The sequence below is a fragment of the Physeter macrocephalus genome, chromosome 9, assembly GCF_002837175.3.
Source record: "Physeter macrocephalus isolate SW-GA chromosome 9, ASM283717v5, whole genome shotgun sequence".
Classification (NCBI taxonomy): domain Eukaryota; kingdom Metazoa; phylum Chordata; class Mammalia; order Artiodactyla; family Physeteridae; genus Physeter; species Physeter macrocephalus.
In genome coordinates, this window is record NC_041222.1 from 106911472 (window position 1) to 106935245 (window position 23774).

A 23774-nucleotide genomic window follows, 5' to 3' on the forward strand; every position below is an offset into this window, starting at 1 on the left:
GCCGTCTCTCCCCGTGCAGTAACGCCGTCTCTCCCCGTGCAGTAACATTGTTTCTCCCCGTGCAGTAACAGTCTCTCCCCGTGCAGTAAGGCCGTCTCTCCCCGTGCAGTAAGGCCGTCTCTCCCCGTGCAGTAAGGCCGTCTCTCCCCGTGCAGTAAGGCCGTCTCTCCCCGTGCAGTAACGCCGTCTCTCCCCGTGCAGTAACATTGTTTCTCCCCGTGCAGTAACGCCGTCTCTCCCCGTGCAGTAACACTGTCTCTCCCCGTGCAGTAACATTGTTTCTCCCCGTGCAGTAACAGTCTCTCCCCGTGCAGTAAGGCCGTCTCTCCCCGTGGCAATACTGCCAGCCAGAAATGAAAGTGCTGCTCATTTCCAGAAGCGGGTAAGAAACGATTTCCTGGCACTTCTACATCATCAGCTGCACATCTCACTTATTTAAGGGGCAAAACCCTCCCTCGCAGGTGTGGGCCTCAAACTTTAGCGAGCATCACAGTCATCCAGAGCCTGAAAAAGCACAGACCGCGGGGACCCACCCTCAGAGTTTCTGATGCAGCAGGTCCGGGACGGGGCCCGAAATTTCTGTTTCTAGCAATTTCCCCGGTGGTGCTGCCGCTGGTGGTCTGGGGGCACGGCTTTTCAGAACGCCCTGTAATCCCTGGGCGCACATCTGCCACGGGAGGGCCACGGCCTGACTCCGGGGAGACGGCGCTTTACATGAGTTTCAATGCTAGTCAGTCACCCTAATTACTACACGAAGCCTTCTCTCTGCTACAGGGCACCACCGCGCAGGACGGGGCGGGATGCCAGGACCACACGGGCGGCCCCAGGGGTCACCCCTTCTGCCCAGCACCGACTCTCGCGCAGGAACTGGTGTTTAAAAGCACGTAAGACGACGGCAAGGTAACTTCACCTCGTTCTCCCTCTTACAAAGGAAACTCTATTGATCACGTGGTGAAAGGTACTGACACTGATGCCTTCTGATAACCCCCAGGGACTCACTGCCACTTAAGTGACACACGTCAAACGGACAAATTCAGCTCTCAGTTACCCAAGTTCTGAAAGCAAACACGAGAAACCAGACGACGTGAACCTGAACCTTCACTCTGACTGTAGGCTGTGGACCCCCAGGGCACTGCCAACGTATTTCCTGCCCTAGATCTTGCATCTGAGAAGGACGGTAGTACGGTGTGCGGTGGGGGTAGAAGGGAACACAGGAACAGGTTCACGTTTACATGTTCGTGACAGGACCGTGAACTCCGCTGGACAGGGAAGAAGACAGGCCACAGGAGAGAGAGCCAGACCTGCCGGACGCACCGTCAGCTTGGAGGCTGTTCACCGGTCAGCTGTGATACACCTGGTCCACGGTGTGTTTTCAGAGTTGAAGTCAGAGCATGTTGAATTCAGGGCAGAGGAGACAGTTATGCAATGACGGAAAGGAGAGAAGAAAGAGAAGCAGAGACAGCGTCCTAGAGCAACACGGCGCCACCTCCAGTGACAGGCAGAGCAGGCCTGCCCATTCACCGCAGTCCCTAAGCAGCTCTGAAGGGGGCTCGTTGAACCCATCAGCGCTGTCAGGGTGGGCAGGGCCACCTCAAGTCCTCGGCGGTACACGTCACATTACCCCCAAGACCACGGCTCTGCTTCTGGCCGACGCTTTCGAAGTCCTGACTAGGCAAGTTCTTTACTTGAATAAATCTTTCTTTTTTTTTAAAAAAATTATGATTTTAGAGGTTTTTAAACTCCTGACAACCTCTCTTATGGGTAATCAAAATCAGATACTGCTACTGAAAAAAGAACAAAGGGGTGAGGAAGAAGTGACAAGTAGGTCCCCAAATTCCTTTTTAAAGCGTCTAGAGAGATTCCACAGATTATACAGATATCCGGGAAACACTGCACAACCTGTGAATGTATCCATGCAGACAAAGAGCTACTTGCATATTCTCCGTGACTCTCTGCATGTGACAGTCCAGCCAGGGCTTCCTCACCCCCTCCCCGCGGGCCCCTCTCTGGCCACGAAGCTGGACGCCCACCGTCCTGCAGACACGTGGCCCTCCGTCCACCCCTGGGCCTTTGGACGTGTGGCCCAGTGGCCTTCTCCACCCAGGTTCACTTGATCAAACCTCCCTACTGCCCGGCCCCGCTCGCTGTCTCCCGAACCTTCCCCTGCTCCCAGGAGGGCTGGTCACCCCTCCCTGGGGTCTCCGCACCGCCTACTTCAACCTCGGCCTCACCAGCCCCCTCTGCTGCCATTCTACGACCCCACTCATTCGGGGACACCTAAGTGTTCTGTGAGTCAGTGAGTGTTTGCTGAGTGAAGGAGCGACACTAATTTGTTTGCTCGCTTTTTAAAGTGTCAGGAAAGGTTTCCCAGTATGTCCTCCCCCAGCCGTCACGGAGGACAGGCCGTGGGCCGTTAAAGCTCCATTCCCGCAGCACAACTGTTTTCCCCTCGTCGATTCTAAGAAATCTTAGCTAACCGGACAACTCTGTGGGGCACAGAAGGCCTCGGCCACCGCAGGGTTCTGTGTGGTGAGAGCACGCTGTTTTAGGGGAGATGAACCCAGAGCGGGAAGAGCCCGCCAGCCTGGGGACGCCCCACCTCCGCAAGGCGCGTTTTCTTCCTTCTGGAAAAAGGAGATTTTATAATTTTTAAAAGGACAGACGATGGTCTCACAGAACTCTTCTACAATTCAATAGAGAATGTATGTAAAACACTTTGAAAATTCAGTGTCATTAACTATTTGTTGAATAAATGGATTAAGCAATTCATGTGGACTTGAGTATGGAGAGAGACCAGCCAAGAGCAAGCAACCTTTACTACCAGGCATATCCGATCATGAGCGCTAATTTCTGAAGGTGATCTAGTCATGGTTTTCTGCAGGAATTGTGGCCTAAGACGGAACAAAACGGAAGGAAACACAAGAGCTCTCTGACCTCTGGATACACGACTTCCCCGTGGACGATGACTCAGGGTAAAAGCACCGACAAAGGCTGGGTTTCTGCTGCACCGGCCTCTGCTGAGACCCAGCAGGGCAGGGCCTGCCCTCCCCACCTGCACAGACGCCCTCGGGAGATGCTGCGAGGACCTCCTGAGGCAAGAGGAGGGGAACCAGGATTGGCAAAGCGCGCAGATTTGGCGGGAAGTCTGGATCTCCGTCCGCATCGCGCTTCTGGCGCTTCCGGCCCGGGGAGCTGCTGCCGGCCCCGCGGCCTGGGCTTGCTCCCCGGTGACATCATCTGATCTCCACGCTGCAGCCCCACAGAAGCCTCCGCATCCGACGAGTCCCCGGCTTCCAGCTCAGCTGTGTCTCCCCAAGCCTAATATGGAAGGCCCCTGAGTCACGGGAGGGACCTCCGCGGTTGTTAAAATAGCAGAGGTGCTTACTAATCACCGTTGGAAACCAGTGCACGTACCAGGGGGATGGCTTTCCAGCTCCGCATCACCACTACCTGGAACGGTGGCTCTAAATCTGACCGGTGGACTCCTACAGTACACAAGGGCCACACCAAACCTGGTCATCCTGCGGTCTAAGACAGGAGATGACTGAAAATCACACGTAAACCTAAAATGCTCTTCTTAAACTATGTGAACTTTTCTCTTACTTGAGCTCAACAGAGATCAACCCCTAGACCACGTGGAACTGGTGATTTCTGTAAACTTTGTCCTGTGACCCAGCTTAGAGGTTACAGCAACTCATTAATTATCCTGTTTCCCAGATTACACTATATCCGAAGGGTATTATCTCCTGAAATGTAAATTAGCATAAAACATTCCAAAAGGTTTGGCAGTCAGTCTCTTACTTTTACTACGTGGCCCGCGGTGGTAAACCTTGCTGCAGTCAGAATTCCCTTCTGGCAAAGCCACAGCAGCCAAGCTTAGAAGCTGGACTTAGGTCAGATGACACCATACGTTTCCCTGGTCTCCGTATACTAGGATATATATGCACAACTAACACAACTACACATTTTTTAACCACCTCTACCATCATTTTTGGAGGTCACGGGCGCTTGGGATTTTTGTGAAGCTTGTATTTCTAATATAGTTTTGCGGATGACGCACAGGCTTGTAATTTGAACGAGAGTGTGGCACTTCCTGTCTGAGATCCATCTTCGTACTTCTCCAAGACCAGGGGACCATATCCCACAGAGTCACCAGCTTCCTGAGTGTTTCAGCCCAACCCTCCGTGAGAGCAGGCAAAGCTGAGGCGGAGGAAAGGCAGGGCTGCACGGGACGCCCTTCAACTCCCTCCTCACACGGTACGGGGACAACTCAGCTCGTCCCATCCGGTCTCTCACTTTATGGGAGGACAACAGAAACCCGGGGGCAACGCGGGTGGCCTGGGAAGGGACAGCTGGCCATGCACAGCCCGAGCCAGGACCACCACTGCATCAGAAGACAGGCTTGGGATGACGGCCATTTCCTCGGCTGCTTCAGAAAATAAAGGAAGGCGGCTGAGAAAGACAGGCGGGCAAGTCACAGATGCATCTAGACTGTTACATCATCATCTCAAGAGATCTATACCACACGCAGCTTTCCGGGTGGCCCCGGCCAACACCAGGTGTGTGTTGGCCTCGTCAGAAAACCCAGAGGTCCAGCCCGACCCTGTGGTTTCAAACACTGCAGCCTTTAATCTGTTTGCTGGGAGCTGCAGTGCCCTCACGATTTTCCTCACTCATAATTTCAGCTGAAGCCTGCTGGCAACAAAAGTGAGTGGTGTTATTTTTTTTTTAAATGAAAATTGCAGAAGAGATATTGCATTTGAAACCAGATCTAATTACAGTGATGAAAGGATGAACTAGTTATCTCAAAGTCAGAACAGGACCCAAAAGCCATTTTGTAAAAGAGACTCGAACCCAAGGGTCAGAGCAGACCCCACCGTACGACCAAACTTTGTTTCGAGATGTTCAGTCAGTCTTCACTATATTCCTTCCCGTTCAAGTGGCTGAATGTTGATAATGTAGCTGTATGACTCTGCGACTGCACGCCATTATTCGGCTTACACAAAACGCAGTGAACCAATAATTGCTGTACTACATAAGCTATGACACTTCACGATCAGTGTGATTTTGAAATATACCCTAATTACAGATTTAAGTAGAAGGCTGCAGTAAAATGAAACTGCTGCCACCATGAGAACACTAAGCAAACATTTAGGCGTCCAGTGTGAGTATCTTTCTCTTTTATTTTCCGATTGGTGTTTGGCTTAGTAGGTAGACAAAATCAAAAGGATCAGAGAGAAAATAAACATGTAGGTAGACTGCGCTCTGAGCAGAGGGGCAGAGCCTGGGAGCTACAGCAGCAGAGACACACCGGGGGGAGCAGCCAGAGCACCCGGGACACGGCGGCCACCCCCCAGGGCTGGGCCGTCCACGCAAGGCGGCCAAGGCAACCCAACCAGATGCCTCCACTGGGATCACCTCCCCAAGTAAACTGGGCTTCAGGATTCTAAACATTAGCATTTACCCTTAAAAGCTTTTCTCCTGAACCTGCGTAATCAGCGTTCTCCATTTGACTTTGCCAGATTTGCCATCTGTGCAGAAGCTGCTGGAAAACCCTACAGTTGCCCTGGGTGCACATTTCCAAGTGTCACAATCCCCCTGCACTCGGAGGGGAGGCCCCAAAGGCTGGAAAGAGAAACCAGCCAGAGCCTGAAGGCCCCGGTCCTCCTGTAACTGAACCTTCGGGAAGTCACAACCAAGTGCACGCTTTATACTTTCAATCTGTCCAGCGGAGGGGTCAGGACACCTGTCCTGCAAAGGCCCTGGACCGGCAAAAGCCCCGAACTGTTAAACAAACGAGAGCTTGGCCTCATAACTGGCCCGGGTCTCACACTCTCGACCTTGATATGCCTGTGAAGGGGAAACACTCGGGCTTTTCTAAATCTCGAAATATAAAAATAATTCCAAGTAACTTTTCCATTGTTTGTACCTCGGAGCAAGGATGCCGACCTGGTAGAGGAGAGTCTGGCCGGCGGTGGAGGTTACCGAGCGTCCACCGTGGCTACTCAGCGGTTCTGAGGGGAAACAGTGCGGTTCTGCACGTCTGCAAACTGACAACTCCCGCTGGCTGCGCACGAAGAGGGGCCCAGGATGCCTGGACCTGGACAACTTCCGTCTCATCCCCGGACGATGTCTCTGCCTTTCAGAGAGATCGGCAGGCTTAGGTACCACTCTCTCTCGCAAATAAAAGCCCCGCTTTGGAGAGGCAACGTCCAGCTCCTCGTCCCGTCCTGGGCAACCTGCCCTCACCTGCCGGGACAGGCTTACAGGTGCTGGTGCGGACAGTGCGTCCTCAAACCTTCTGCTGTGGGACACAACCTCGTGACACGGAGGGCATCTGTTTTCGTTTTCTCTCTTAATAAGTGCCTCAAATAGATCTTTCTACAGATCCACACGGCACTTTATACAAACACATCCCTTTATAGTTAGGAAGACAAGGAGAACCACACATTTTTCCAACTCCAGCTATGGATTAGTTCATCTGTGGTTTTACTGGGACATGCTTTACTTCAACACTCTTGCAGTGGGCAGGTTTTTCAGACCTTAACTCAGTCAAGTGACAGATCTTGACGTCACCTTCAGATACAGAGAGTCAAGCTTCCTCCCCGTCTGCTCTCCCGTGGGGCAGGGCCACCCCCTCCCAGGGCTTTCACCGTGGTGATCACTCCCTCGGCTCTGTCCCCACGCTGCCCTCTCAGAACATCACACATGGGCGTCCATTGCCTCCCGCTCACCCCTCTCTGGTCCAACGCCCGACCTGCTTTTCCCTCAGGGCTGCTCGGCAGGAGCCTGGACGCAATCCCCTGGCTCACCCCTGAAGACCACCAACGCCAGGGGCGGTGAAGTCCACCTTCTAACCCCAGGGAAGGGTGAATCCAACCCCTTCCATCAGCTCCCCTGCCACCAGCTTAGCTGAGACCGACGTCCACCTCCTGCCTGATTCTAACCATCTCCCGGCCGGGCACCTCCGCCTGCCCCAGGAGGACGCCGAGCAGCCGGGAGAGAGAAACAGAAGCGGAAGGCGCCCCTGTTGTCCTCAACCAAGGCAGCGCGCGGAGCAGCGAGGTCTGATTTAGGTCGCTGCGGAGGGCGACACAGAAGAGCACACAGTTAAGGGTTGTCTCGCAGTCTGAGACGCGGGCTCAACACGGCAGAGACGAGGTGGGCTGGGGAAGCAACTAGCCATAGAAGGGGCCGCTGATTTAGGGACTCTAGGTGCCAGAGCTCCTGGGCGGAGGGAGCGACTGCTGCGCTGCTCAGGGTGGAGAGAAGACGTTTGGTGACATCTCCGGTGACACTGGCGTGCAGGAGACGGGTCGCAGTCGTTCGGCAAACACTGGCCGCCGCCTACCAAGCGCAGGGTGTTCCTCCACGTAAGGACACAGAGAAGACTAGCGGGCGGCTCTCTCCTCGGGAGGCGAAGGCGATGGCGGGGCTCTGGGGTCCAGGATACAGGAAGGTCCTCAGAGCCCGACCTCAGGCAGACCCCGAGGGCACATTCCGCCAGCCGGGCAGTGTCGCACCTCCTCTCCTCAAACGCCCCGCCCGCCACGGTGACCCCGCGGACCCCGCCTTCTTTCCAGAACCGCAGAAGAGCCTCTGCCGTGCCGACCCCAGCCTGTCCTTCCGTCTCTCCTGACCTCTGACGGGCAAGGTGATGCCCTCCGTCCACGTTCCCGGATGCGTCTCCAGGCTCCCGCTGGCGTATTTCCAGGGACCCACGAAGGCGGTCCGCACTCCACAGCGGCCGCTACGAAACACGAAACACGAGGGCACGGCTGGAGGACGGAGGCCCCAGCGCTCCCAGCCTCCCCTGGCCCGCAGGGCCGCTCCTCCGCCTGCGCTCCTTCCCGCGGGACTCACCGCAGCCTCACTCCTGCTCCTCCTTCCCGGCTCTGTTCCCCGCAGCGCAGGACCTTCGGAAGCCCTGGATGTTTCGTTTGTTTCTTTACGGTTTGTCTCCCATCACTACAGGACTAGCGGCACGAGGGCAGGGGTTTTTGCCTATTTGTCCATCTGGGTCCCTACTTTATTCCCAGAGTGCAGCCAGCGGCCAGGCCGCGGGGCTTGTTCAACAACAGCTGTCCAGCCCTGCCATTTCAGAGCCGTGTGGCTCTGGGCGAATTCTTCCCCTCCCGAAATCTCACTTGCATCCTTTTTAAGATGGGGGTGCCGATGGTACTTACTACATGGGACTGTGGTGAGAATTAAGCGACGTAAAGTGTGTTAAACATTTTAGCACCTTTTCTGGTAGGAGGCAACTAACTGCTCTATGGTGTTTATCATATCGTTATTCAGGATATCATAAGTATACATCACCATCTAAGCTGACCTGAAGTCTCCCCAGTCCCCGGGAGGCATTTGTTTGGGAATTCAGTGCACTGGCGTCAAAAAGAAAAACAACATGCCTGGAAGTCTGCTTTCTTGCTATTATTCAAGATTCCTTTAAAACCAACCCCGACTTGAAAAACACTGAACGGACAGCTTGCGGGGATGACGCTCAGGCTCTAGAGTAAAGGTGACGTTCAGGAAGGAAGTCACGTCAACCAGCAGGCAGCCCACGTCACGGGGCCGGCAGAGCAGGTTCCCCGGCCTGGTCGATGGACAACGGGCCTCACCCCAGCCCCGTCACCCGTGTCCTTCCCCCTCTGGTGGCAGCTACTGCTGTCCCCACCCCCCAGCTCTCTGCTTCCAGGCCAGGGGGTCTCTGTTAGCACGGGGGCAGTAGGAAAAGAAACGTATCTCTGTGTACCTTTATTTTCCCTCTAGGGTTTACATGGAAAAAGACAAGGTGGGGTCCTTCTTGCCATTGTTGCTGGGATTAAAAGTCGTTTAAAAAAAAAAAAATCAAGTTGGAGCTCTGAGTGCATTTTCCCACAAAACCACGTTACATATAATGGCTCCATTCGATGGTACTATGACTCTGACCTGTCCGGGAACCCAACCACAAACGGACATGGTTTCAATGCAAGGGTGTGTTCAGAGCTCCCAGCGAAGGATTTACAAACGCACATTCAAACTCCCGCCCAGGTGGCAGCGGAGGGTGCTGACCCTCAGCGGGTCTGGCAGGTTCACAGAGGCAGCACACGCGTCATGAAGAGGGGGATGATGCCTGGGAGTCTCATGCGCGGTGGTCCAGGGCTACTTCCTTCCAACGTGGATGGGCCCCGGTCCCCGTTCTCTGATACCGGGAAACGTGGTAGAGAAGGCTGCACACCCTGCAGGCTCTGGGGAGTGACAGCTGCTGAACCAAGGTTCCTCCCTCCCTCCCTGCCCGCTGCTCAGACTGGCGGGTCTATTCTTCTTACTTGGTTTTGTCTGGTTTTTTAAAACATAATTGATTAATTAATTTATGGCGCATTGGGTCTTCGTTGCTGTACGCAGGCTTTCTCTAGTTGTGGCGAGCGGGGGCTACTCTTCATTGCGGTGCGCAGGCTTCTCATTGCGGTGGCCTCTCTTGTTGTGGAGCACGGGCTCTAGGCGTGCAGGCTTCAGTGGTTGTGGTGAACGGGCTCAGGAGTTGTGGCTCGCGGGCTCTAGAGAGCAGGCTCAGTAGTCGTGGCTCACGGGCCTAGTTGCTCCGCGGCATGTGGGATCTTCCCGGACCAGGGCTCGAACCCGTGTCCCCTGCATTGGCAGATGGATTCTTAACCACTGCGCCACCAGGGAAGCCCCTTGTCTGTTTTCTTATGAGTCTATTTCTAACATTTCTATATGGAAAAAAAATTGCAAAGTTTTGCCAAAAATCCAAAAAATGCTCATTCTTCTGGCTGACACATTTTGCCTGCAAATGGCAGCTTCTCCCTTAGGAGGAAATCTTTTCCATCAAGGAAGCCTTTCCGCCTTCCAAAAGCCCAGGCCAAGCTGGAAATCAGCACCGTTGCTTCCCGCAGGGGGAAGCTCTGGCAGCTGGTCGCCCTGCACTCCGTGCGAGGACTCGGAGCTGCATGAACCAACCACCCGAATTCTCAGCCTGCCTTCCGGTCCTTGTGATCCAAACACACAAGTAAGAGAGGCTCACCTAACGGGAGCTACGCGCGTCACCCACCATGGGTGTCCCTAAAGCACACGAGCAGCAAGCAGCAAAGACGACTGCCCAGGGCGAAAGGCGCCTTTAGGGGTCAGTGGGGCTGGGCCGGCTTCAGGGGGCGTTTCTCCTTCCTGACCCCTCAGGCCCTCCTTCCCTCCACTGTACCTCCCCGTCTTTCCTACAAGGCTGGGCTGGCTCTCACCAGTCATACAGTCTCCTTGGAGGAAGCCCTTCTCATCCAGCATTGCTAATTCTTCATCCTTCGGACACAATCTGATACAGAGCTTCCCAGCAAAACCAACCCCGTGAGCAAGTGCAACCTCGCTTTTGTAGAGCAACCCAAGAGGCGGACAGGGGATGGCCCGAGGACCTCACTCGACCTCCTACCACCCTGTGTCTCAGAAGAATATTTGCGGAGTGAGCGACCGTGTGCGAACGCAAGAGCACGTTCACAGGAGAGTGCAGTGCTCGTCGCGTATTTTTTTGGTGTCTACCTCCCCCATTTACTTGAAGAAGAGAGTCATTTTGCCAAATAAGAAATAGTACAGGCATTTTAAGAAGCACAGTCAACTTCCATCACCTGATGTTTATCTGGATCTTCTGAAACAACTGCTGAAAAAGCACATCACACGTTGACATGAAATTGTTTACAGGGAGATGTACGCAGAAGAGAAAGCAATGTCTAAAACATATTTTTACTGTTCCCAGTGACTGTGAAAAAAAATCCGGAAAGTGGGGGAAGAAAAGCAACAGTGGTTTGGACGATCAACAGCTGTGTGACCAAATTAACAACTTCCTTTTGAAATAATGACTCCAGCACCTTGAGCAGTATGGACTCCTTGATAAGTTCCAGGAAATACTTTATACTTCAGTAATAATGAGTGATTTCAAAGATAGTAGAGTACAAGACTTACTACAGTCTAGGGAAAATAGTTTGGGGAAAAAAAGCAACCATGTTCAAAAATAGTATAAAGATTACAGCTCTTGAGAAAACAACACAGTGAAGTTTTTTAAAGATCAACTGCAAGGCAATGCAGTAGGTGGCATTCAACTCCTACTAAACAGTTTTCAAAGTCAACGAAAACCCAGAGCCCACAGGCCTATAATGAAGCACCCCAGGGCTCCTATAACCAGGACACCGACCTCTCGTTTTCCAGGTCTGTGTCCTCACTGGGAAGACACCGGGTGTGCAGGTATTACACCGTTTCAAGCATGCAGGCTACTGGACCGCACCAGCTGTCAGAATGTTATGATTCACGGGTTTCACAGCCACAGAAAAGAAAGCTGTGTGACTGTCGACCACCTACCCCGAACCCTTCACCCAGAGCACCAAGTGTTCACACAGCCAAAAGGACGGTTAGGGTGCTGGCGTGCTCGATTATGCGCTGTATGCGCCTAGTTTCTTAGTAACGGATGTGGTGTAGACACCTGGCAACCCAGCCCGGTCCTTATTCAAAACACAAAAACTAGAATAAGTGTCAGAGAAGTCTTATTTTATACAAAATAAATAGAAGAAATAAAAAACATAGCTTAGAGATTAGTTGGAAAATGTGTTGATTATATATTGATTATATACCTCTTGCCTACTTGTGATACACCCACTGTTAAGGATGGACTAACCACGTGACTTCCTCTCGCCTCAGGTCGAACTCCGGACTCTTCCAATCGCTCCGAGGCACGGGGACCCCTACTCTCACCCGCAACAACGCAAACCCACGTGAACAGACCAGGGAAAAAACAAAATTCATTCAAACCTCTCATCACTAAGTCAAAGTCGCCCAGCTCTGGAAAGAAAAGGAGTCCTCTTCCGTTGGGGATGGAGGAAGACCGCACGAAGCGGCTACCTCTGCACCGTGAGCTCAGAAACACCCCCGACCCCACTCCCCGGTGACCCGGCCAGTTCTTCCTCAGACAGAGGCAGCACTGCGACGGGGCCCCTCATAACACCAACCAAGAAAACGTCCTCCGGGGCAGAGCGGGGCAGTTTCCGAGGCTGCCGGGACCGCTGCTGAGCCGGGGGGAGGGGGGGTGGCTAGGCGGGGCGTTGGGGGCGGCATCCCGAGGGCAGGTCACCCAGGAACCGAGCCTTCCCGCCTCCCAGGCGAGGGTCTGTCCGCTCGGCCCCTCCCTGGGGCCGCAGGGCACACGCAGCTCGGGCGGCCTCGGCTCCCGGGGACCGGGGTCGGAGGAGCTCCGCGCGCAGGGAGCCCCCGGCCGCCGCACTCCGCGCCCCGCGCCCCGCCGAGAGGAGGGCGCGGGGCTCGGGAGGGACGGAGCCCCTCACCCCACCCCGCCCGCGGCAGGAGGAGGTCACCGCCCCCCCTCCCCGCCAGCTCTGCCGGCCGCGGTCCGGGCAGCCTAGCCTCTCCGGGCCCCGCACGGCCCGAGGCGCCCGAGCCCCTCTGGAGCCAAGCGCTCTGCGCCGCTCTCCGACCGCAGGGCCGGGAGGGCTCCGCCAGGGGCCGCGGCGGGGCGGGAACGCGGGGCTGCTGCCCGCCGGCCCCCTTTTCCTCCCCTACCCCACCCCCACGCCGCCCTACCTGCCGTCCGGCCGTGCCCCGCCGCTCCGGGACCCCCAGCGTGCCGGGAGGACCCGCCGTGGACCGCGCGCCGGACTGGACGCCTCGGCGACTCTGGAGGCCTGACGCCCCGCCCGCGCGCCGGGGCAATAAGAGTCCACGGGGCCCCGAGGGCGGGGCGGGGGCGGGGCGGCCTGGGCCGAGGGGCGGGGCGGGGCGGGGCGGGGCGGGGCGGGCGAGAGGAGGGGAGAAGGGGGAGGGGAGAAGGGGGAGGGGAGAAGGGGGAGGGGAGAAGGGGGAGGGGAGAAGGGACGGGAGGGGAGGGGCGAGGGGAAGGGGGAGAGGACGGGGCAGGGGAGAAGCGGGCTGCCCGGCAGGTTGGCCGCGCGCCCGTCCCCACCTCCCGGGGAGCAGCCCCCGCCCCGGGCAGCACCTGGACGAGGAACGGGCTTCCCCGGAACTTCCAGGAGGGATGGATAACGGGAAGGAGTTTAACTTTTTTTCTAGGCCAGTAGGGATGTTGGCTGCATGTCGGGCGATTTGCCCCAGGTTTTGAGTTTTCTCGTTTCTGGACTAGGAAGGAAAGTCCAGGACCTCTGCTCCAGGCCAGCATTCCTGCGGGATGGAGTGAAACCCGGCGGAGGCGGGGGCGGCCCGGGAAGAAGGGGCTGCGGGCGTCGGGCTGGGCCGGTGGGTCGCAGCCCAGCTCCTGCGCGCCGTCAGGTACCATCAGAAACACTGTGCAGCTCTTAAACCCCAAAGCATACTGATCGTGTGGAATGCTTCTTTCTTTTTTAAGGAAGAGAGAGGATCATTTCTAGATCTCCATTAAGGGTTTACTCTGTTCCGCTTATCCATGAGTAACTGCATTGCGGGGCCCCGAGGCTAAGAAGCAAAAGGCGCTCTGCCTTAGCAACGGTGCCTATCCTGTGATCTTCCGTCGTCAACTTCTAGAGGCCCTGAGTCACTCGCTTTAAACTACGACGCGAAAGTTTCTATAGAACTGTTAATTCCACAATTAATTTCTTATGTAAAGTGTGTGACTTCCTGTGGGCTTAACCCTAAGTCCAGGTCGGGGACTTCTCCTTTCACTGACCCAGCTCAGGACGGCCCTGGCTCCGCACATCCCCTACAGTTGGGTTAGCAGTTATTTCTGGCCTGTTCCTCCTACACCGCGTGCTCCTTGACCATCAAGTCCGTATCTCCTCTACACACCACGAACTGTCACGAACATGAATGGATGAATGCTAACAGATCGCATATACTGAACACCCATGGTTGTGTCCAGCCCTTTCTGTAAAATGGTCACCAAGAAACTCCAGTAGATGCCATCTAGGTTTGAACGCCAGTGGCCACGGTAACTGGTCTAGTAATTCTATCCCTGTCTTCAGTATTGATGTCGAACAATAGGGTTTCTGGGTTCACAGCCCTGAGACAGAGACTCCACGTCTCTCTCTCTCCCAGAAATAGTGTTAATGATTTTTAGATTAAAAATGATGTCTGTAAAATACTCAAACAGTAAACCCAAAGAGGATGGTTCCCTGTGATTCTCCCTCAGAGATAAACATTGTTAACAGCCTGCAGTATCCTCTTCCAGACCTTTCTGTTTGTGCATTTCAACACATATTCAACACACAGATTAGATCATCATTTCCCTGTGATCCTGTAAACTACTTCTTTTTTAACCTACAATATACCGTAGTCATCTTTCCAGGTTTACTACAAGGCATTAGTCTCTTTTCAATTTCTGCCAAGGAACAGGGGTAAAAAGCTCAGTACGTCACTGTTTAACTTTGCTTTTCTTTCAATTGTTGGTGTGCTCACTCCCGGGCAAATGGCCATTACGGCTGCAAGAATGACATCAGTGGTACACTGCAGCTTTTCAGAAGGCTGCACTTGACATTCTGAAGTGGGAGTTAGGACTTAGTGGTCTGTGCCATTAACTGTGGAAGTCTGTAGTTTTAAAAAATTTTCATAGCAATGGGATTAATCTGATGAATTTTAAAGCTACAGTTCTTAAGTGTTGTGATTTTATGATTTAGGAGTCCGTTCTCAACGTAAGCGCAGCAAGAATGAAATGGATAAGGCTGAGTTACCAGCACCACAAGCTTGGGAGAGTGTGTAGGAGGAACTAGACCCACAGGGTTGGTGAACTACCAGGAAACATCCAATTCCTCTCCTCTCCAGGGGCAGCAAGGAAGGATGACCCAGAGATCTGCCATCACTGCCTTACTGCTACTATAGGAGCCCAGAAACGTGAAGCAGTTTCTACTTCTCACAGGTCAGATCCGGGAGGATTTCAGAACTGGTGCAAAACACTAAGTCTTTTAATGCTTTCAACTTTTAAAGATTTTAGGCGTGCAGCGGGGGAGGCTGGGGGAGGCGTGGGTACGTCTTAGCTATCACTTTGGCAAGTCCAAGATTTGTGACCACTGTTATCAGTCCTGATAGGAATCCTGCCAAGCTTGAGAAAGAACGTGCACCCCTGTGTACTCTGAAGATCCTGAGCAGCTACCTTCTCCTTAGATTTTCTCCTCTCTCTCCCTGAGCGAAAACTTAGAGCTCTGTGGCTTTAGGGCAACAGGAAGGGGTGGAGAACACACCTGCCTCCACTCCTACCCCCGGGGGCTACACTGTGGGACTCCCACTGGCCCCCGGGAGCGTCTGGCAGAATCTCCTCTAAGGTTCCTGTCTCCAGGGTCACTTTTGCACACTTGGGCTCGGGGGGTGTAGCTCAGTGGTAGAGCATGTGACTGCACACTTGGGCTCAAACACCTATGGCTTCAAACGTGCAAATTTAATCTGAGATGAAGTAATTTGCTCAACTGTCCGTTTGGGGAGGAGCGTGGAATGGGTGAAGTTAATCCTTCAAATCATTCCTTGTTTCTCCTTCTCACATTCTCAGGAGAAGAATGAAGCTCAGGCTGGTTAAAAACTAAAACAGCAGCAAAAGACAGCTCAAAACAAATGGTATTCACTGAACGAACAAGATCCTGGCAGGGAAGCCAGCCACAGAGATCTGAGGGCTGGCAGGTAGCACACGGCCCCTACCTCAAACATGCTCAGCGTCGGTGATGATATTTTATAAAGTTGATACGATGAGGGGATCATATCCACGCCTCCTCACCAAGCGTCCACTAGAAAAACTACCACCACGAGTCCCAGCGCCCAACCACGCTTTTCTAACAGGTAAAGCCAAGATCTACATTTTCCTTCCTTTTATTTACCGGTAGCAGTAAAAGAACTTTAGTATACCTTCAGGCATTTTCCTTAAAATAATATTTTAATGAAAAGTACCAAAACTTCTGAGATTTTCTCAGAAGATTCTTAGCCAATGGGCTGGCACGTATTTCCGCCAAGTGATCGATGGTGAATATAACAGATGTTCCGATAGCAATTCAGCATAAGGGTCTATTTCCACTCACTTCTGGTGCTTTGATAGTATTTTTAAAAACCTGTTGATTTAGCTCTTGCTGTATTTTTAAAAGGTACGAGATCTTGTCTCAGTGGCCCATTTCTTCAGTTGTTGAGATTACTTTTGCAAGGAATCCCAAACCCATTCAGCAAACAAGAACAGACTAGGAAAATAGTAGAGCAGTTACTGATTTTACCCGACACTGGTTCCAACTAATATTATTTTTCAGAAAATGTTTCTGAGCGGAGAATGCTTCAGATCACCTTTCATTCTATTGACGTTTAAAAAGCGCACCTTCGAGAAGTCCTGGACCACTTTGAATTTGCACTCTTTGTAATTAACTGCAGCATTTTTAAAGAAACATATCTGTTTCCGTATCAACAACTACCAAATTATTTTAACGAAAGTGCGAAATCTTTAAAAACATGGGTCTTCTCAGGAGGCTAAGCCCCGTGCACTAGCTGACCATGAATGTGGACTGCTGGGGTAGAAGGAAAGGGCAAACCTCCAAGGACAATTCATACTTTCAACATAAAAACAGAGTGTGTATCCCACTGGCCAAGATAACTTTCTGGCTCTTTGGTTTGTACATAACTTTTTATTAGGGGCAGGGAGAAAGGCCAAGGGGAAAACAAATGGGATTGTTTGTACTTGTGTAAAAGTGACTACAGCCCAGTGGACGTAAAATACTAAGTGAGAGGGAACATGGTTCCCAAAAGGGCCGCAGCCATGGAGGTTAAAGAAAGATCGTGAGGTTGTAGACAAAAGAACAGACTGAGTTTGCCAGAGCAAACTAGGCCTTGAACCTGCAAAGGACTCCAGGGGAATTACAGATTCAGACCAGCGGGGGCCTGAGGAAGGGTGCCTGAAAGGGCTGGGCTCTGGAGACAAGACGGCCCGGGTCCATCCAAGGCTGCTGCCATAACCTTGAACTCGCGGAGCTCCTGTGTTCTCATCTGTGGAGGAGAGGCGTTTCCCTTGGCCTGCCCAAAAGAAGATAAATGAGATGCTGCCTGGGCAACCGGGACACAGTGCTCAGTACATGGTGGGTGGCCTTGGTCTTCTTGCCCCTTTAATGTGCATGTTTATAGCCTTACAGTATCTAAGGAATTTATTTTTTTTTAATTTTTTTTTTTTTTTTTTTTACAAAACACAGTACTTAGGAGCAGAGTAAAAAGTAATAATCTGACATGATGCTGGTCATTTCACACACACTCTCCCATTTTATGTGCCTGTACAACCCATGGGAGGTATGGCTGTTACCATCACGCACCCTTCATGGAGGACAGTGACCACAGAGACGTCAGTAACCTGCCCAAGGACACAGAGCAGGTCAGGGGAGAAGCAACAGCATAAACTGTTGACTCCAGAACCCAAACTCCAGGGATTCTTTTTTTTTTTTTTTTTTGCGGTACGCGGGCCTCTCACTGTTGTGGCCTCTCCCGTTGCGGAGCACAGGCTCCGGACGCGCAGGCTCGGCGGCCATGGCTCACGGGCCCAGCCGCTCCGCGGCACGTGGGATCCTCCCGGACCGGGGCACGAACCCGTGTCCCCTGCATCGGCAGGCGGACTCTCAACCACTGCGCCACCCGGGAAGCCCAAGGGATTCTTAACTTTGGAGTGAAAAGTACATACCTATGGAAAGTCCCTTAACAACCTCGGGACACCAAGATCTCCATCAGTGAATCCTTGTTCTTGCCAAGCTGCACTGTGCACAACGTCTGCTTGACTTGAAATAGTTCAGGCAGCTCTAAACATGTCCTGCTTCACCCACAGAAGAATCTGACTCATTACTGAGTATCCTCTTCCAAATCAAATGAGTTATGCTGGCTCTGATGGAATCACCCACAGATTCCACATGGATTACTGAAAAGGCAGAGTGAAAAGTAGGCATTTGCCTTTTTCTGTGACTCTCCCGAGTGAATGATGAAATACTGCTATGAGTTGGCTTGTTAGTTTGACTCCGTCCTGCGTAAGAAAAACCTTCAGCTGAGTCCTATAAATATAGTCACTGATAACAGACACATAGGCCATAATGTCACATTTTATATTAATCGCAGTGGCAGTTCATGAAGTTATGGGTGAGATTTCTCTTAATACTGTAACCTCTGGTGACACCCTAACAAGGAATCTTGTGTTGCTTTTTGTGCAGATTCCTTTGGATGCTTCGAAAACCTGCGGACCAGCCATCATTCGACTGTTGCTCCCAGAAATACAGGAGGTCAAACAACCTGGTGACGGATCTGCTGTGGGTGGTGCCATGGAGACCAAGGAGCCCAACAGGGTGCAGCCCACCTGTACAGCGAGGAAAAGAGGGCTGTTTCCCACCCCTGAAACCCTCCCTCTACCGAATCCGTCACTTCCTCAACTGGAGTATCCATCCATTCCCTTGAATTAATAAGCTAATCTTCTAGCTCAAATTAATGGGATTCTGTTATCTGAAGTGCTTAATTTTCTTCCTTTGGGAAGTACACAGGAATTTGCTTGGGTGTTGCGGGGAAAGGCTTTCTAGCAGAGATTTCCAACTTCTAAGAGGATCGTTGAGATTATTTTATAGCATAGATCTTTGACACAAAAAATGTGCAAACCTAGACTCTGGTACTGAAAGGGACTGAAGAGAGAGAGCGATAAGGGGAAGTCAAATATTCCAAGTAGATCTTCTCTAAGAATAGAAATTTAACAGACGCATTTTATATTGGAAAATCCCCTGACTGTATACCCTAAGACACATAGAGCAAATATTTGGTAACATCGGTAATTTAAGAAATTAATTTATCTGTATATAGTTTATGTGCTTGATCGTTAAAACAATTGACTTAATATTGATACTGCCTGTTATGGGCCCCTGATACAGTGAAGTACTAGATTTCAAGAGAAAAAAAAAATCAAGACTTTTCCCTAAGATTCCATTAGGTATAAGGAATATTCCCATTGTTCCAAAGAATTGAGGTCACTGTTCGTATATCAGTGTATCATATTTTTCTCTTTGCTGATAGTAACCTTAGAAAGAGTTAACTGATTTTGAGGTAATGTGGTCACAAAATGGGATGATATCGTATCTTCAAAGAACAGTTCAAAGAACCGAGTGGCCCAGCAGTGTTTTCAGATGGACTTTTGGTTTTTTATATAACATGCAATGAATTGTGATGAAATGTGGCACATGAAGCGTCCAAAGAGAGAAGACTGTGCTGAGGGAAATCGGAGTTTACGGCACCCGTTTTAAAGTTGTACACAGTGCTCTGTGTAAAACAGGTGACCAACCAGGACCTACTGTACAGCACAGGGAACTCTGCTCAATATTCTCTAATAACCTAAATGGGAAAAGATTTTGAAAAAGAATAGATACATGTATATGTATAACTGAATCACTTTGCTGTGTGCCTGAAACTAACACCATGTTGTTAATCAACCAGACTCCAATATAAAATAACAATTTTTTTTAAAAAGACTAAAAAAAAAGAAAAGCCTCAGTTTTCTCATCTACAAAATGAAGACACTATTATCTTCCTTGCATGATTGATGCAAAGATTAAATGAGTGTAAGTAAACACCTAAAAACAAACAAACAAAAAAGTTGTAATTTCGGAGCAAAGGTGACAAAGTGAGATTTGGAAAGTAAAGTTTTCAGTTCAAGAAAAGCAGACAGACAGCATCCACCATCAAGACTAACTTCAGCCCTACCTCCTTCAGACCAAGCCTCTGCAGAGCACTACCTCAATTTAAAAAAGCCTCGCGGGAGATGGACGTATTAGCGACGGGTCTAGACACACCTCAGCCACTGTCGCTCTCGGGTCCTGAGCCGAGAGGCGGCAGCGCTAGATTCCGCCTTCCCTCCCTCGTGCGCGGCAGGCAGAAGCCTGGCCTAACTTTGGTGCCACTGTGCCCTTGTGACGCTCTGCAAAGCCTCTGTCCCAGCAGTGGGTGGACTGGCCGGACAGAGGTGCTCCTCTCGGATCGGCTCCACCGCAGAGCTCGGAGGCGCATCGCAGGGGGAGTGACTGGGGATTCAGCGCCCGGCCTCGGGGTCGGCGTGCCACGGCCCAGTGAGCAGCCCAGCGGGGCGCGCTGGCCGGGCCGGGAGGTGGTGCTTAGGGAGAAAGGGGTCACCCAGCCCTCAAGCCCCCCTGTTGCTCGGAGAGAAGCATCTAGAAAAACAGAAGTGGAAGTTCTGGCTTACAAGGAGGGCAGCTGTGGTCGGGACGGCCATCGTCCGTAACCTCGGGCAGGGCCAGCTCGTCCGACAGTGGGTGCCGGGGCTCAGGCCCACACACTTGGGGCGGCCCGCAGAAAATGTTCTAAATTTCAGATAATTTTAAACTCGGAAGAAAAAAAATGAACATAAATGAATGTCGCCGTGATGACTATATAATAATGAATCCAGCCTGGATTCCATCCATCTTTATGCCAATGCTGTTATAGAATAGAATTCTAATTTTTGTTAATGGAGAAAGGGACCCATGAAGGCAGAAGAGTCTGGGGCCCACGGAAGTCCCCGTGCAGCCCTAACTGTCGATGGTCTGCGCCCTGCACACTTTCGTTGGTTGTAAAGCACGTCTGCCCCCCCGCCTCCTTTCAGGGCTGCGTGTGAACCTAAGGTGGTAGGCGTCACACGTTTTTAAAAGAAGAAAACAGGTCCTACGTTCTCAGGCTCCTTACCATCTGAGCGGGCGGACAGAGTCAGCTGTTAACACCTGGTGCTTTGCAGCCGCTCATTCACGTGAACGCTTCTCCCACTGAGAGTGAGTTACTGGCGCGTAGGTGAGGCACAATCGTCAGTTCATTGGGACACCCTTAAAAGGCTTAACTGAAAGCGTGATGCATTTAGAAGCTGGACCTCCTCGGGTCTTGTCTAGAGAAGGAGGGAGGGCCAGGTTGAGGGTGGCGGGTGTGCTCCAGACCCCTGCGTGGCCCCCGATGCCATGCCTGGAAGCCCTACCCACCCTGGGTCGGTCCACCGCATCTGCAGAATGTTCTGCTTTTCACTTCTTAAATCTCTCAAGAGTCCCTTTTCAATTTCAACTTGTTCGTGGTGTTAAGAGAGCACTTGCGCTACCAAAACACCACCTCTATTCAGTAAAACAATTCCAAGCTTGGTCTCTTGTCACCATGTACCTATTCAGACTTTAGTTTTTAGACGGATTTATCTTATCTTTTCCAGCTTTATTAAAGTATAATTGACAAATAAAAAATTTTACTTGCTTAAGGGGCACAATGTGATGTAACTGTGTAATGTGATGACCATATCAGGCTAATTAACACACCCGTCACCTCGTGTGTGTGTCTGCACACGTGCGCGCGCAGAATTTACCTACACCAGGCTTTAAATGTAACAAGAGATCTCATCCAGTCCTAGGTCCTCTTGGAAATGAGGTCTTTAGGGAAAAAAGTCCCTTAATTTCCTGGTCTCCTTGTCTGCTCAGTGGAGGGGTTGGATGGCGTGATTCCCTAAGGCTGCTTCAGTGGGATGGTCCTGGGGTCAGGCCCAAGGTCACCCCACTCTGGCCTGGCTGTAGGTAGGACTTCTGTAGCAACTCTTCCAGGGGGTGCTGGGGGCGGGGTGCTGGGGTATTGCAGAGAGCCAGGGTCTTCAGTGACAATCCACTGAGAAGCGACCAGAAAATACTAAAACCTCTCCTTATGTTTATCTTATCCTTTAAATATTTGTATCTTTGTGTATACTTTTAATATAGGCAACATAATACACGTATGTATTTTACATACACAGGTATGTGTACGTATACCTATATATGTATATATACACACAGACAAACCTCAGAGGTACTGTGGGTTCAGTTCCAGACCTCAGCGATAAAGTGAATACTGCAGTAAAGCAAGTGACAGGAACTTTTTGGTTCCCCAGTGCATATACCAGTTATGTTTACACTATACTGCGGTCTATCGAGTGTGCAAGAGCATTGTGCCCCAGAAACAATGTTCATACCTTAATTTAAAAATACTTCATTGCTAAAAAAGGCTAACCATCATCTGACAACGCAGGGCTGCCACAAACCTTCAGTTTGCAAAAAAAAAAAAACACCACACACTACCTGTGAAGCACAAATAAATGAGGTCTGCCTGCACACACAGACTATTTCACTAAAGGGGATAAGCGACCCAGAAAACTGAGTATCCCATGGTTTTACAGTACAAAGAAATACGTAAGCAATGCAATTCACCAGGTGACACGTGGCAGAGGGCTGCCTTGGAACACCCATCTCTAGGGTCAGCTCAGAGCTTCAAACATGCAAATTTAATTTGAGAGGAAGCATTCGGGGGGCCTGTTTTCCACTAGTCTGGGGAGGGGGATGGAATGAGTACAGATACTTCCTTGAGACTATTCCTTTATATGGAGATTCCACTAAATACCCCAGATAGCTGAAGACTTGAGAAAGTCACAAACCTGCCCCGCCTGGAACCCTGCCCCATCCTGTAAGTTACCGAGTTGATTCTTATGGGCGCAGCTCTAGATAAGCTATGTTTGGAACTTGGATGTTGTGGATAAGCAGAGCATCTGACTTGCCAAATCTCTGTCCCTACTGATGTGGAAGGACCCAGAAGCCACGAAAATACAGACATTTATTACTCCACAAGTTTCACTGAGACCCTCACTTCATATGTAAGTGTGGCATTATCAGATTCCTTACTGATAACATATACAACATTTCAAAATTTACATGTCTGTCTCCCAAATTTTTACTGATGCAGGTAATGTTTGGAGCTGCTTCTGTAATTATCATTCTCCTATTCAAACAGGAATTGCCACTTGGATACCTGGCTTCGTTTTCTCAATGAAAAGTGGAACTTCTTTTTCATACCTTCAGACACGTTCAAGAGAAGTGTCAGCTACTTGTGATACTTAGGTGTACCCTCCAAAGCTTTCACTCACACCTACTGAAGGAACGCATGTTCACGTTTAGGAGCTCGTGCTCTGGGTCTGAATCCCGATGTTGTCTCTTGCTAGGATGTCTCTGGGCAGGTTGTGTAACCTCTCTGAGCCTCAGTCTCCCCCTCTGAGAAATGGGGACAGCAGTGCTGCCCACAACACGGGCCACAGTGAGGGTTCATGGAGACGCCCAGGGTCACCAGGCACAGCGCACAGGACACAGCTGCCAACGCGGTTAGCGATTCCCGTGGTCACTGCTCAGAAACACGGCCACGTGCGGCCACCGAGGAGTTTATATTCTAAATGAGTAACTGGACGAAGCAAACCGCTAAGGCATTGCCTCAGCTGAGTCAAGAACATGGATTAAAGCTCCTTTAAATTCATAATCTATCAAAACGAGACTGATGGCAGTGCTCTTTGGGTCTCCACAGGAGGGGGCAAGCAGGGAAGGGCAACAAGTGGAGCCCTGATAGCAAAACCTCCTTTAGGGACCTAAAGACAACATGCGACCCAGGTGCTGGCTACAGCATGAACCCGCTGAACCCGCTGTGAGACCTCGCACAGTTCACGCCAAGTCCCGTGTCTCAGGGTTCTAGACCTGCACCGGAGGGGGCTGGGGGAGATTACCTCTAACAGCTACAAATATTAAATAACTATTGTAAGTCATCATAGGAAATTCCATTAAGATAGATTTATTTCTTTGCTCCTCCGCTTTTTGATGCCAGGGCCTGTAAACGATTTGTGCATTGTTCTAAGTCTGCATTAGCTTTTCCCTGTAAGTAGAATAATTCCAATGAGCTGACTTATGCGAAGTGCTTTCTCATCACTCAGAAGTCCTTGGAATTCCTTTCAGTAGTAGAGGGACCATCCAAGCTGAAGCACCGGCTGGAAGATTGGATGAACTGCTGTGGCTGCGAGCAGAGGTTTG

At 51.3% G+C, this 23774-nt stretch overlaps 1 protein-coding gene across 4 annotated transcripts in view; it reads right to left on the reverse strand.

Annotated features, from left to right (window-relative positions):
- PALLD (palladin, cytoskeletal associated protein) overlaps positions 1-23774 on the reverse strand; it is a 388874-nt gene that overhangs the window by 80204 nt on the left and 284896 nt on the right. The window contains exon 1 of one of the 4 annotated variants that reach the window (XM_028494274.2): positions 12571-12662. The exons of the other annotated variants lie outside the window; for them this stretch is intronic. The gene's annotated coding sequence lies outside the window, so the exon portion shown is untranslated. Of the gene's footprint in view, positions 1-12570; positions 12663-23774 lie in introns of those variants that run through there. 4 annotated transcript variants of the gene reach the window in all.